Source organism: Colius striatus, chromosome 1 (assembly GCF_028858725.1).
Source record: "Colius striatus isolate bColStr4 chromosome 1, bColStr4.1.hap1, whole genome shotgun sequence".
Lineage (NCBI taxonomy): Eukaryota > Metazoa > Chordata > Aves > Coliiformes > Coliidae > Colius > Colius striatus.
The window spans coordinates 46,407,863-46,424,318 of NC_084759.1; the positions used below are offsets into that span (position 1 = coordinate 46,407,863).

Sequence of the window (16,456 nt, forward strand, 5' to 3'; positions counted from 1 at the left end):
ATAGTATTTTCCTTTTACTCATAGCTATATAGCAGAAGACTTGCTCTTTTTACATATTTTTTCACAGCTCTCCAGGCAATTTTTTTTTTTCTTTTTTTCTGGTCATTGTAACAAAAATTTCTTTAAGAAGGTTTTAGATATCTTTTCTTTCATATATCCCAGGAAACACTCAACAGTATTAAAAAAAAAAAAAAATCACATCTGTAAGCCTTATCACAGTTTTAGAAATAGATAACAGTAAATCTGAAAATAATCTGGTGAAAGATAGAAGTCAGCACTGTTATAGGAAGAGGGGTTTTTTTGTGTTATCTACAATGTGTCTCATTCTTAATGGTGCAAAACCTAAATATGTTGGCCAGAAAATATTCTGAAGTTGAAACATTTACTTTGTGATAGCATTAAATTTAGAAAGTCTTTTGTAAAGGTGGAAGCTAAGTGTTTGATTGGCATTACAGTAGAATTTTTTCTAAAGTGACAGAAGACTGAATGTCATGGGTTTGTGTGGAGCCAGTTTGTGCTTGATAACAGGGAAAGGGAGCTGCAGTAGTGGTGTCCCTTAAACAGTTCTCGAAACATCCCCTGGCTCTGAGGTGGACTTGTCTCCAGTCTGGCTGTGCTAAACTGGTGCCTCTGTGATCACTATTTAAGAAGGGAAATCTGAGCCAGAAGGGGAGGTGGAGGAGTGGTGCAAGATTAATTTAATTGTGCAGACCCCACAATCAGAGAAGGAGGAAGGAAGGAGGAACACCAGACTGGAAACTCCAACCTGTGGGAAGAACGCAGGCTGTACCCCTGAAACCCATGGAGGGCAATGGCAGGACTGAGAGCCACCAGTAGGTCCAGGTGAGTGCACCCGGACAGGCAAGAGACTGTGTGAGGAGACAGCCATGGCACAGGTTGTGTTGGAGAGTCTGCAGGCCACAGAGACCCACACAGGAGGCAGGGGAGCTGCAGCCTTTGGGATGAACGACATGTCAGAGCAGCTTGTGCAGGGCTGCCCAGTGTGTGAGGGGCCCTGCTATGGAGCAGGAAGAAGCAGTGAGGAGTCCAACTGCCTTGAGGAGAGATAAGTGGTAAGAGCCATTGGGGAAGGAGGTAAAGACACCAGGATCAGAGCTCTGAGCCTGGGAAGAAGAGAGAGGTATAGGGAAGGTAGTTTTAAGGGGCTGGCTGTGCTCTTCATTATCATACCACTCTGTTTTGTTTTCTATTTGTTATGTTTTTGCTTAGTGATGGATTAAATCTGTTTTCTTCCCCAAGTTGAGTAGTTATTTTCCTGGGACTGTAACTGGTAAGTGAGCCCTCTCTGTTCTTAAAGAGTTCCAAAGACTCTCAGTACTTTTCTCTTCCTCTTCCTGTTTGGGAAGCAGAGGAATAAACGAGTGGTTGGCCATGGTCTTTTGTTCCTGGATGGGCCTAAACCATGACATTGAAAAAAGACCTTCAAGTAAGCGATCTAATTCTAAAGTGGCTTGAAAAATATCAAACCTGTGTTTGGAAGGTGCTGAAAAAAGCAAGTCCAGCAAATATCATGTTAATACTACCAGGAGAGGAACAAGTAATTTTCCAGTATATTGTCTATATAAAAAATCATGTTTATTAATCAGTAAGAGGTTATTGCCTGTTTGTTTACATTTTCTAAAATATTTTTAATAGCTGCATATAAAATTAAAATATTTGAAATATTATACAACTTTTTTGAACAGTTTGTAGTAAAAAACTGAATCCAAGGCAAAGAAAGAAACCTTAAGTGTGAGAAAATAAAAGCCACACAACTGAGTCTGTATGGTGTTTAATTCAGAGATGTTCTTTCTCACTGGTGTTTGCAAGTATTAGCTGGCAGTTCTGAGTCATCCTGTCTGGTAGACTCAGCTAAATTAACAGTTAGATTGTGTTCTTCAGCCATAAGTTGCTTTAAAAAAGTAAGAGATAGAGAGATCAATCTTGATCCTCATCTGTTACTCAAGTCTAAAGGTTACCTAATAAATTCCTGTCCCTCAAAATCAGCAAAGCTGATTTTGAATCCAAGAGCCATAGACACATAGACACACACAAAACACTGACACAACCCATCATACAGTCTGCCACAGACAAGATCCTGCCTTCAAAAGTCAGCATCTTCATACAAGACTCACACCAGATAAGCAGATAAGCTCAGCCAGCCATGTCCCTAACTCCTCTTGAGCTGGCAGAGGCAGTGTGTCTCTAGTGCAGCACACATACGGCACTCTCCAGGTTCACAAGCACACCCACAGTTGTCAATCCTCCTAGCATTGTCAAGGCCCTTCCACCAGTCTACACCCTTGCCCGGACCCCAGGCCATCTTACCAACCCCACAGGTCCCCCATTCACCATTTACTTTAGCTGGTGCTAGCTGCAAACACACAGCTCTAACACACTCATCCCACAGGCACTCTACACTAGTGGATTCCTCCAAATACTAGCACAAATCCTCTGCCACCTAGTATGTCTTCCCAAACCTGGGTTTCCTGCTCACTGGTTGGACCAGTCAGTGAATACACAAGTACACATCACACACACACACAATTTGGGAAAGACAAAGGTTACCTCCATCAGTTAGGACCATGATTATGGGCTGTGACCTGTGTTCCTACTGCAGCTGCTGGCACTAAGCCCATCATTCACCTCACTCACCTCAATCTCTCCCAGAAGCTGGTTTTGGGAATACACACCTTCTCACCTCATCGGCTGGGAGTTTTAAAGACTCACATTTGCTCCAACAGCTGATGATAGGACTCTCTCTCACTTCAAAAGGTAGTAACACAGGCCAGGTGCACCCACACCACCATTCTACAGTAGCTGGTAAGAGTTTTATCTCCCTTACTGTCTTTCAGCAGCTGGAATGGACTCCTTGCATTGCACTCACTCTCTTTCACTGTCACACAAACATCCACAGCCCCATTTGATACCCTTTTCTGTCTATTCTTCTATTGTTCCTCTCTGCTCCCCATTTCCCTGCACATTCTCTCAATAGTTGGCACAGTCCCAACAATCCCTTCCAACATCCTGGACACTTGGGTTTTCAACCTTATCTTTTGAAAAGTCCCAGTTAGCTTGCAGTTTATTGATAGCCCATCAATTAGAATGACTTATCAGGTTTGTTGCTGATTACTTTGTTAATGTTAATTGTTATAGTTAGGAAAAGGAGGATTGTCTCCTTCATTTTCTTTATCCTCCCAGATGAAAATATAAACATTTTCACACTCCATGTTTCCTTAAAATTAGTGTGGCTGACCGGGTTTGTTCTTATCATTACCTCACTTGTTTCTTGGTCTCTGGATATTCTGATTTGTTACTTCTTTGATGAGATATCCTTGAAGAAGCACACAATGTCCTTCCACGTACCTTTACAGAGAGCAGTAGGAAAACTTGTGGAATTTTCTTTCCCTTATTTCTCTTGTGATCCTGATAAAATCTGTCTTTCTAACCTTCTTTCTACTAGTTTGAAGACAGTGACTTGGCATTATATCAAAATAAAATTTTTTAATGTGTTGTTAAAAAGCAAAGTTACTAAATGACCTAGTAATTAAAACAGAGGTTATACAGTGTTTGAAGCTTTTTTTTGTCATTTATTTGCTTGTTTGTTGGGGTTTTTTTCAATCCCCTGTCTTTCTCTTTGGTAGAGAAAAAATTATTAAAAATTACTATTGGTTATATGGCAGAAAATCTTCCTTAGGAGGAAAGGCTTCTGGAACTGAGGCTGTTTAGTCTGGATAAGAGGAGACTGCATGGGGATCTCATTAATATTTACAAATATCTAAATAGTGGCTGTCAGGAGATTGAGGCATCCCCTTTTTTTTTATTATATCTAGCAACAAGACAAGGGGTAATGGGATGAAGCTGGAACACAAAAAGTTCCATTTAAAGATAAGAAAAAACTATTTTATTGTGAGGATGATAGAGCCCTGACTCAGGCTGCCCAGGGAGTCTCCTGTAGAGTCTCCTTCTCTGGAGGTACTTCAAAACCCGCCTAGACACTTTCCTGTGTGATCTGATCTAGATGGACCTGCTTTGGCAGTGGGGTTGGACTAGATGATCTCTAAAGGTCTCTTCCAGTCACTACTGTTCTGTGATTCTATAATTCTATGATTCTATCACTTAGATAATTATTTTTACAGAGATATTGTTATTTTATTTAAATCTCCAAACATTTGAAAAATGATGGCCAGATGAACTGCATTTTCTGAATATGACTCCATGGAGTACATAATCTTTTCAGCATGCATGAATTTTCATCTCTAGTAGCTATTAAAGCTCACTTGCAAAATCGAGTAAATACACTGTGTATTCTTACTATTTACTTACTCTCACTACTACTTTTCATCAGTGACTATTTCTGTGGCATATATGGGTATAGAGAAGACATGAAAATTTAAATGTTGTGTCTTTTTTTCTGAAGCTCTAATAACTAGATGTTAACTACTCTGAAGCATATTATAAAAGTTTAAAAAGCAGAGAGCAGCTATTTGTGCTGTCACATCAAAATTCTTAGCATTGCCACTACTCTCTGTGTAACAATGCTCTACACTTCTTTGCTCTCAGAGACATGGATTATTTTTCCTTCCAATTTTTTGTTGCCTAGTTGCTTCGTTGCTGCATCTATTTCTAAAGTGTTTATTTCAGTATGTACAGTATAATTTCCATATATCTCTGCTTTTGATGGCAGTATGAGTCACTGATAATGATAGGTGAAGGAATAGTCCTTTGAATCTGGCCTCTTTTTTCTAAAACTGTGGAGGCGTTAAATCTAGCTACTATTTTCTTGAAGCCATTTATCAAAATAAGGACTTATAAAAATCTAAAGAAATTGTTCTTACTACCGTTTTACAGCTATGTGTAGTTCACAGAATATATGTGAAAAGAGAGGTTTTAGGGATATTTTGATAGACATTTTTGGCTTCCAGGCAACAGGGGATAAACAAACATAATTTTATTCATTTATGAAGTTAGTTATTTCATTAAGCAACAATAGGACAAGGGATAATGGATGCATGCTAGAACATAAGTGATTCCAAAGAAACACAAGTTAAAACTTCATCACTGTGAGGGTGACAAAACACTGGAACAGGCTGACCAGATGTGTTGTGGAGTCTCCTTCTCTGGAGACATTCAAGACCCTCCTGTACCTCTAAGAGGTCCTGCTCTGGCAATGGGATTGGACTAGATCTTTCGAGGTCCTTTCCAACCCTTAGCGTTCTGTGACTCTGTAAAATGTACAGGGAGAGGTGATGTTGTCTGTTAGATCAAGTTATCCAACAGCAGAAAACAGAAAGTTCTTGTGCACAAAAGTCCTGCTTCATCTATATATCCATATCTGTGTCATACATTTGTAAATCCTTTAGGCTTACTACTGAAAAGCAACTCTGCTTTTTCCAGGCCTATTATATAGCATAATAAACATATTATCCCTCCCTATAAGGTCTGACTTAGCTGTTATCTTCAGACAATCATAGATTCAGAAGCACAACATATGTGGTTTTATTGCTATGATTGTGCTGCAACCTTGTATTTATGTAGAAACCCATTTAGGAGCTTCTGTTGGCAGCTGTTAATTTTTTTCAAATGTTTCTCAAAATAACACTGTATAGTGTGTCTCCAATTATCATATCTCCATCATCATTTATGTACTACTACTTTGGGTTTTACTCAAAGTGCCACCTTTGCTGTTTGCGTTATTATTGTGAGAATATCTCGCCTAGAGTAGTGGTTAGGGAATTTGAGTAAGAGGCAGACCTTGTGACTGGAGCTGGCAAGGGGGCCCAGAACACTGAAAGAAAGAGAATTCCAGGCAAACACTGTAAGATTCAGCATTCTGGAGTCTGGTTTGTGGCATACAGTTACTGACATGTAAATAAAGAGGCTGCATGGTAGGTGTACAATATTTTTTGTATAGTCATACTTTAAAACCCTAAGCAATTTATTTTTTCTTTTTCTGTTTCTTCATCCTTTTTTTTACTTCTTTCATACTGTTTCCTTAATTCTCTTTTCTTTTATTTTGTTAGCCAAGTTGCTTTTCTGTTGGTGTTTTGTTTGTTTTTTGGGTTTTTTTTCTTTGTTATATTTCAGTTAATCTGAAAGACTAAAGTCCTACCCCTGGTTCTGTAAAAGGTGATCTCTTTCCTTAATAATTTTCTGTACATTTCTTTCCTCATTTTTTCCTTCATACTAGGTATCTTAGACCAACAGCACTATTGAATGGAATGACAGATTCTCTCTTTTAAATATGTCATTTCTATCTGATCTATTTCTGCATAATTACAGTTTCTGGTTTTATTCTAAAGACTTTTCTCCACTAACTTATCTTTTGCATTTCTTTAACTTTGCAGAAGATTAAGATTCTATGATTTGTTGTCTTTTCTCTCTTCTCTTTCTGCAATTCTGATGAAACATCCCTTTAAGCATTGTTCATCTCTCACTGTTATTGAAAATTTAAAAAAATACGATAGCTTCCACTTCAGACCTAACCTAAATCTTATTGAAACTGATAGGATCTACTCCAGTGACTATTTGGTATAGTTTTTTTAGATGAAGTTTCATTTGGATCTGTAATACAGAAAGGGTCAAACAGAACTGATTTTAGCTGGGAAAGAGGCATTTCTGGAATTGCAAAAATTAAACTTTACAATTCCCTTTGTATTTTTACAGCAATAAATTAGATGAATTTTCTGTGAACTGTATTACAAAAGAGTAATAGATATCTTCTTTTATTACCCTCTTAATGTGTTAATAGGTTTCAATTTCTACAAGTACAGGGAGATACATTTAAATACTGAATAAATTTTTATTGACTTTGCGAGTATTAATTTTTAATTTCATGTTATTCACTTTGAATTTTACTATGAACAAAGAATTGTTATAACAATTCCAAGATAAGGATATTCTTTACATTCAGCTTGCCATATGTTTTTAATACAACATTAAATATCACCACAAATTGAAAGAATTATGTATCATTGAGTGAGACCGGAATGATTCCACCTACACTAAAAAGAAGAAAATTGCGTTTAAAGTCAATTTGATAAAGTCAATTCTCCATTGTATGAAGTATAGCTACAGAATGAAATCAGTCTGTTAATACTGAAACTCATGAACAAATTGCAGTTATGAGTCTAGTGTAGCTGTCTTTGACCTGACATTGGTAATTCTTCTAAAACACAACCTGGACCAAGCAGAATTTTTCAGATGTTTTTACACCACATCCTACAAGAAGGGATCATTATGTTGGCACAAGGATGAAGTCAGTCTAGCATTAATACTCTGCTGTTCCAAGATAATAGCTCTTAAGTACAAGGGACCAAAATGCAAGAACTTTTACTGTGCTTTTCACCCTTCAAGTAACGTTGCATGGAGATTATTTTGGTCCGGCAGGATTTAATGACTTGGTCTCTGTCCAGTGCAAAACAACTAAGAAGGCTTCCAAGTCCAAGTGTAATCAGAAAATTATACAGCTGCATTTATGTAGCCCTGTGATTAAGCTAATATATAGACAGCTCAATGTCTTTATCTCTCTGAAACAGTTAATAGGATATGTATCTCTCACAAATAGTTTAGAATCTATTAGAATAGGCTTAACATAACGAGTGGAAGTATTTATTAAGGTAGAAATGATCAATAATAATAACAGAAAAAATAGTACACAGTAAACTGTAAAAGTTAAGTGTAACAATTTCACAAAGGCTATTTTTTTGTGATGTACAGAGGTCTGTCACCTCCTTTCATGAATTGTGTGGTCTAGGAGTGTCGTGGTTTGGCCCAGCTAGCACAACAGCACCACGACAGTTTCTCGCTCGATGCCCCCATTCACCCCCACCCTCGTTAAGATGGCGGAGGACCCAGCGAAATGGGAGTAAAAAGATAAGCAAGATTGTTGTGGATTGAGACAAGGGCAGGGAGGGCTCACTGCCAATTATGGTTCTGGGCAAAACAGACTCTAGTACTCGACTTAGAGAGGAAAGTAGGAAAGTTTATTCTACAAGAAACAGAACAGAATAAAAGCAAAAAGGGAGTAGGATGATGAGAAAATTACAACCAGCACTTTAAGATCTCCCTCCCCCATCCCTCCTTTCTTCCCGGGCCCAGCTCACTGCTCCTGATATCTCTACCTCCTCCCCCCGCAACAGCTCAGGGGGGCAGGGAGTGGGGGATGTGGTCAGTCTCTCACAGATGGGCTCTGCCACTTCTGTCTTCTCAGATGAGGATGACTCCTGGCATTCTTCCCCTGCTCCAACACGGGGTTCCTCCCCCGGAACACAGTCCTTAACAAACTTCTCTGGTGTGGGTTGTTCCCAGCAGCTGCGGCTTCTGCCGATACAGGTTCCCTCACACGGGACACAGTCCTTGGTGAATATCTCTGACATGGATTCTTCACCGCGGTTGCAGTTTCTGCAGTTGCAAGGTCCCTCTCTCGGGACAAGGCCTCTTCTGGGCCTAAGTTTAATGAGCTGCTTTGTTGTGGGTTCCTCCCCACAGTTGCAGCTGTGGATATTGGGTCCCTTCCTCGGGACAGGGCCTGCTCCAGCCAAAATCACTGTCCCTGGCTTGGGGCCTTTAATGAAGTGAATCGCTGCCCCTGGTGCGGGGTCAGCTTTAGCAAAATGAGTCTCTGCCCCTGATGCGGGCTCATTATCAAAATGAGTCTGTACCGCTGATGCGGGGTCTTTAAAGAAATGAAAATAAATCTCAGCTTCACCAGTTCTCTCCATAGAATGCAGGGGAGTCTCTGCTACAGTACACCTCCTCCCTTTCATCACTGACCTTGGAGTCCGCATGGTTGTTTCTCTCACTGTTCCTACTCCTTGCACCACCACCAGCCAGAAGAAGAGAAGAAGGGGGAGAAGAAAGAAAGAAGATGGAGGAAGACACCTCCCCTTCCGGCTTCTTCTTAAAAAGTGATCGTGGAGGCGTCTAATTGGCTCAGCCCCAGAAGTGAGCCTTTTCTGAGCTGGGGAGAATTGTGAGCAACTTCTTGCAGGAGCCATCTTTGCAGCCCCTTCCCCCATACCAGAAAAGGCTGTCATGTCAAACCATGACAAGGAGTTATGAATTAAGGCTCTACTCACTCATGCAAATTTTCTGTGTTTAGTTCCAGCATGATCTAGGACTTCTAGGAGACTTCCAGTGGACTTAAAATAAACAGAGTTCAGAGAGATGATCAATGTCATTCAAGTAGTATTATTGTTTTCTCCTTGAATGTAAAGTGAGTCATCTCTTTTTTGTGGGAATCTAGATTCAGAGCTGACAGTAGGTTGAAATTTTCATGGTGAAGCTGTGAAGTTAGGACAAGTAGTGGGAAACGATGGATTTGTTCACTATTTCCACCCACAAAAGAGCAAGAGTAGTCTGGCCTCCTATGAAATGATTGACTTTTAATACAGGAAAGATGAAAATTATTTTTCTCCATTTTCAGAAGGACTGCATAAATTTCAAATTATCACAAAGAAAAAAAAACATTTTGAATCCACTACCAGGAAACCTATTAACAAAACCTAGTGTATAACATGTTGGAACAATTGTTTACATATATCTAGAAATTTGTTAGTACAACCTAGCTATGAAAGCCTAAGCTTGGAAATCTCTGTTGATTCTATCTTGCTAAAATTAAAAGCTTCCTAATTATATGTTTTTCCAATCTATACTGTATTGTAAAAACGTCCTGATGATATATATTTTGTGAATAATGGCTCATCATGGGTTGTTCGGCAACTCCTTGGCTTAACAGTCTGTATAATGTCTGTTGCATTGCAGGCATATTAAAAGAAAATTGTTATAGCTATGATAGTTATGACATTCTGGGTTGGGCTGGAACAGGGTTAATTTCCACCAGACACTGCATGGACTGGGGCCAGGCTATTCCATGCCATGATGACAGTCTTGCTCAATATATAAGGGAGAGGCAAACAGGAACTGCAGCTGTTCTATCAGGGCTGAGCATCGGGTCCCAAGTGGTGAGCAGTGACATTGGGCATTGCTTGCTTTGTGTATTCCTTTGCCGTTACTGTGCTTTCTCTTTGTGCTGTTCTGTTAATCCCATGTTGTGTTACCTTTTCCTCCTGATTCTGCTTCCCATCCTGTTGGAGTGGGAGAAGTAAGCAGCTACATGGTTCATTGTTGTCAGTAGGGTTTAAATTGTAAGATTGGGTTGGAAGAGACCTTTTAAGATCAGTTAGTTTCCAATATCCTGCCATGGGCAGGAACAACTTCCACTAGAACAATTTGCTCATAATCATGTCCAAACTGACTTTGAACACAAAGGGCATTCACAGCTTCTCTGGTTATTTTCTTTCAGTGTCTCATCACTCTCACAGTAAACAATTTCTTCCTTATATCTGTGCAATAGTTACTTAAGTGGCCTGGAAATTAAAACTTGCATTAAAACTTATATTAGAAATCAGCATTGTTCACCATTTAAGGAAAGGTATAAAATCAAGAAGACTTACAGGGTGAATATAGTTGTTGCTGGTATGTGAGGAATCCACAACACAGCAATTTGCTGAAAATATCATGGAGTGTGGAGCAGAGTGGAAGCTCTGTGGTCAGACTCTAAGATGATACGCAGGAGGGAGATGGTCCTCTAGAACTGATAAGCAGCACTTTTGGTACCCTGAGCCAATGGTCCATCAAATCTTGACAAAATTCTGTACTTTGTGTGAACTTTGCTCAATGTAATACCAAAACACACCTCCATCTCAAAGATGACCACTCCTTGAGTCTGTGCCCTGAATTTTTTGTAAACTCCACCTTTAAATGCAAGACGAGAGGATGTTAAAGCAATGGTAATAAAGGCATTTATAAAGTCACTCAAACTCCACCTTGACGTTAAAAGAAGGTATAAAAATTGTCAAAGAAAAGGAGGGTGTTGGGGATAACACCATTGTGAACAAGACAAGGGAAACTCCTTCTCAGGCTGGGAGGGAGCTGGGATCAACTCGTGGGATCAGCTGACAGACTGAGCCTCTCTTCCCTCCACTTTGGGGTGCCTTCGGTGAGACTTAAACTAAATGCTTCCTCGGGAAACTCGGAAATCTCTTTAGAGAGTTACTCTACCTTTTTTTGTAACCAGGCTGTATTTATTATTTTTTTGTAACTTCACATGCTGTATTGCTTATATGTCTAGTTTTGCATGTCCTGTTTTTTCTGCAGTCACTATCACCAGCAATCCATAAGAACCTGTATATCTATTGGATGAATAAAACTGCACTGCTTAAGTAGCCAATCGTCACAGTTTCTCACCGAATGAGACCAAACCCTGGAGTGTGGCCATGCTAGTTCATGAGCATGACTCAAGTGAACGTGCAGTCCACAATTAATATATCCAGTATTGTGATAGTTCACAGGAGGTGAAAACAACTGGATTGATTGTGGCAAATTGGGCATCACTCAGAATTTAAACCTAACTACACCAAACCCCTCACCTAAGTGAGAAGAATTAGAATGCAAGGGGGTTTATTTTCTGCCAAACCACTCTGTCCCCTTTAAATGTGACAATATCTAACCTGAATCTACACTTTTTCTCTTTAAAACCATTGCCCTTCATTCTATCTCCACACAATCTGATAAATAGTCCCTCCTCATGTCTCATATTGGTCCCTTTAGGTACTGGAAGGCTGCTATAAATTCTCCCTGAAGCCTACTTTTCTCAACTCTCTCACCCTAGTTTTCATAGGAAAGATACTCCAGCCCTATGATCATGTTGCTTCTCTGGACCCACTACCACAGCTCTATGTCCTAATGTCTGGGATGTCAGAGCTGCATGCAGCATTCCAGGTGAGATCTCATCAGAGCAGTGTAGAGGGGAGACCTACTGGCCACGCTGTTTTTGATGCCATCCAAGATACAATTAGCCTTCGCAGGTGGTGATTTATCTTTATTTTTAAGATAAGCATGCCGAATGCAAATGACTAGTGGGAAAAAAAAAAAGTGTATCTTACTTATAAAGTTCTTTTATTGTAATAGGAATGTGAAACACAAAATCACAAAAAAAACCCACTTTCGAATAAACTTCTAAAAGTACTGGTTAAGTGCTCAAATTCCCACTTTTTAAATTTTCTTGTGCTGATATTTACTATCTTTAGTCTGTAGCTAGTCTTTAATGTGATTTATATATCAAAGTAGTAAATAGCAAGCATATTTATGCATTTCAAAGCTTTGAAATTAAGTACCTATATGCTTTACCACAGAGGGGTCCTTCATTGAGATCACCAGTGTTTTGAGCAAGACTCAGCACACAATTCTCTTGGTAGTTTAGCAAATGCCTTATTATGCAATTCAAACGATTTATTGTTTTTAAATTTTTCATTAGTACATAGACTTAAAATATAATTGCTATCTCTTCTAGAAAACTGGAATACTTTGACATAACAGACTTCCTAGAATCTATGTTGTGTTAAGTCATTAATACAATATCAGTATGATAAAAATACGAGCTTTCTGATGTTTCAGCTCTCTGCCATAATTAACTTTCAACATCAATACCCTGCTGATATTGGTTTTTTTTACTGTGCATTTTTAGAACGCTGGTACTAAAAATCACTAGATAGTATTACAGACTGTTGCAAAGCAAGATTCAAATCTTGAAATAACCAGATTACTGGTTATATATTTAAGAGTCACATTTACATGCAGCATAATACATGGACTAAGTCTATTTTTCACATTGTGGGAGCTGTACATACTAAAGAGTGCACGTTTTTATGCATGCCCTCTTGCCACTACAGAGTTCCTGTTTGCTTGTCTTCATGGGATTTAGTCCCAGAGCCACAATTGTATTTTGGTTTTGGTGCTGAGAAGGTCAATCAGGACTCAATAGCCATGTGACTATGAAGCAGATATTCTTTATTGCAGCACTGGGCACACAGGGGATCACTCCACCAAGTGTGTGCACCGTTTAAAGCAAAACTTTCTACATTTATACAGACTAGATATGCATATTTATTACATTTCTTAGAAAAGGCAGGATTATCCAAATCAGTTCCAGTAAACAATTTACATTAGCTCCTCCCAGACAGAGCATGCACAATGACATCTGGAGGATCTTTTGGTGGTCCTCAGGGTTGAAGGCTCCACATCTTCCTCACAGTGAACTTGTAATCTTTCTCTCAGGCATGCACTTCAGGCTGTTTTTCAGTTTCACAAATATCATCTATCTTGAACCAGTCCTCTTCCCATTATCTTCTTTAGCAAGGATGTAGTACTGACTCTTTCAGGCTTAATGGCTGTGGAGACATCTGATCTCCATGGTATTCAAGGAGCCTTAAAATTGCAGATAAGTTTACACAGATAGTTTCCCTCCACAAACAGACAGAATTTGAAAGCTAACAGACAGAGTTTGGTCAATACTTAAATGACTTCACCTAGGAGTAGACACAGTTTACAAGTTAGCAACAGTAAATTAGCAAACAGTTTGGTTAATTCTTTATTACAGGAATACTAGGATTATAATGACAGTAGTGTTTCTAAGTACAGTAGTACTAACAATGATCAATTACTATACAGTTTTACTACTTCAATGCCAGTCTCAGGCCAGCCGGGATCAGGGTAACGAGCTGAAACACACTTAAAACCACTCAGGATTGCTGAAGGGGAGCATTGCCGTGAGCAAGTGCTGCTCTGCTATATGCAAGCCCCAAATTTATTGTCAGTTACATAGTACCTGTTTTTACTTTTACATCCCACTGACCTTCAGGCTTTGGCTGTTTTCCACTCTCACACTGCTGTTTCTTACACTAGCAACCAGGCATTCTATAATGTTATCTCATTCACCGGCAATTAATCTCATACTCTGAAGTTTGGTTTACATTTTTTGCCAATTACCAGTTCGTTATTCCCACACTTCAACATAGAAGGAATACTCTGCAACTATCAAATGCCAAGGCAGATTACTGTGGATCCAAATTGAACTTTCAGATAATGTTGTAAGCTATAAAGTCCTCTTCTTACCTGTGATAATTTGGAACAAACTGGAGAATTTTCCCAGAAGCTCTGCTATAGCCATTTATAATGTTTTTAAAGTACTAAATAAAAAATACAAGCTAGTTCTGTTGAGTATGGCTTTATGTTATCTTTCATATTTGCTGGAGAATCTGGAAAATGGTAAGCCTGAAACTACTGTTTCAAATTTTCTAAATGAACAGCAGAATTGATGTGGAGCTTTATACTGACATGTATTAATAAACCTTATTCTAACTTATCGCAGTAGCATAAAGTTTAACTGTTAAAGCTTCTATCTCAAACAGATAAAAGTATCTACACACACAAGCTGTAAAAAGGTCATGCTTATCCCCTTACACAATACCTCCCGGGTCCTCCAATTTCCTTGAAGGCAGAAACCGGTTCAGTGAGGGGCCAAGTGATACCTGAAGTTGAGAAAAGATCAGGGGTGAGAAAGTCTCAAGACTTATCAGCCTTCATCCCCCAAGGCCTCAAAGACCATCATCGGCTATCACCGGGAGACATCACGCAAATGAAAAGAAGACCTAATTTACATGTGAAAGCGGGGACAGATTGTGTCTTTGTACAGGCGGATAATGTAATCATATGATTTTGTAACTTTGTAACAAATATAAGTCAAGCAAGTTGCCCATGTTTGTGGTGGAGTGATTCCCCTTGCGACCGACTCCAAATAAAGCATACTTTCTTCATAACTCTTCGAGTTATAGAGTCTTTTTCCACATGTCAGAACCTATTGACTGAGCGCTACCTTTCTCGTGTCTACAAGGAGTGCAGCCTCAAAAGCAAATTACAATAAACTGTATACGTGATGTGATAATTAAGAGATATGCATTCAAAAGTTCACATTCGCAAACTTGCACTTACATAATTTGCAAGGAATTAAATGCTCTTAAGACTGCATATAATGTAAATATTTAATACAAATATAATAAAATGTATGAATACTACATATTTAACTGTTATTCATAGATACAACTTCATTACATTGCATATAAATCTTTCAGCCAATTTTATCTTATGTAAACAGAATGTATACAACAGATTGTTGTATTTGTGAGTGACAGCAGAAAAGGAGATAGAATCACTGTGTTTAGTGCTGTTGACATATGTATCAAGATGACATTCAAAGAAAACCATCCAATTCAAGGTTATAATACCCTAGGAAAACAGATTCATGTCAGCAATATCTTGAAGTTGAAAAGTAATTAAAAGAAAATATGAGAAAAGTGTCCAAGTTCTGAACCTTCATATGTGGACTTATTTTGTAGCAGACAGCTACAAAAGGATACAAGAACTGGAGTGCTTAGTTCCCATAGTTTGTGATTCCTAGTATGGTGTATTGATTTGTAATTTGTGAGTATTTAGAAGGTCTGAACAAATGTCCACACGTGATCAGGCAGTACAAACATACTAGATATGATAAAGTCTGAGGCAATTGGATTCAGCAGAAGAGGTAGTGGAATTCAACTGCATAAATTCATATGTTTATCAATAAAATTACTGCTGGCATTTATACAACATTACTATAACTAAAATACTTGAACTGTTTATACAACTTTAGAAAGCTAGCTTTTTATGGTTTATCCACTGTGCAATGAAAAATATCTAGAGATTTTTTTATTGCTTATGAAAGAATAGGACTAAACCCAATGTTTATCTAATGAAAGCTTTATTAATTTAAATTTATCTGTTTGTAAATACAATACCCCAAACACAAGTTTATATTCTGAATTACAGAAATACTAAAAAAATGCCTTAAGTACATGCTCATTTTACTTTCAGAATGACTGATCAATTAGGTCATTGTTACCAATCATGCGTAGACACTACAAAAAAATATAGAAGACATACACATAAAAAAGAGAGGGGGAAAGAAATAGAAATAAAAGAGAGAGAAGAAAGGTGAAGGAACAGGTAGCCTGTGGCATTCTTACTACATTATTCTATGACACTTTTCTTCCTGAGGAAATTGGTACTAGTATTCTGCTGGGCAACTGTAGGAGAAAAGTTGTATCTTCAAATGGAAAGTTGGGTTTTTTTCTTTATGAATTGAAAATTACTAAAAGAACAAGCAGAAGTGGAAACCTAGGTGATGTAGAGTGAATCTTTAAAACTTAAGGAACAGAGCCTACAGATCCAGTGTTATTGATATTCTCTGGCATTATATCTACAACAGAAGAAAAGGAGAAAAATAGGACAAATTGGACAAAAAAAAAAAATTGGACAAATCAAGGAGATAGAGAGAAAAAGATGCATGTTTGGCAGTTTTTATTTTATCCCTCGAGGTAAATTAGCACATGTTTGTACTTAAATATATTTTAAAGACCTAAACAAAACCATACCAGTGTCTTATGTAAAATCCTACTGTCATAAACAGTTCTGCAAGGAGGCTGCAAAGATGTGCCACAAGCCAGTTTCTTATGTACACTTACCCCAGGAATGATCCTGCATGGAGAGTCTCAGTCTGGCCTTGAGCCCATCCCCCAGC

General features: G+C 38.5%; 1 long non-coding RNA gene across 1 annotated transcript; it reads right to left on the bottom strand.

Annotated features, from left to right (window-relative positions):
• Window positions 1–12,924: 12,924 nt before the first annotated feature.
• On the bottom strand, window positions 12,925–16,456 carry LOC133629656 (uncharacterized). Its single transcript, XR_009821107.1, has 3 exons — window positions 16,401–16,456; window positions 14,312–14,372; window positions 12,925–13,269 (listed from the first exon to the last, which is right to left on the bottom strand). It is a non-coding gene; the product is annotated as an uncharacterized LOC133629656 (long non-coding RNA).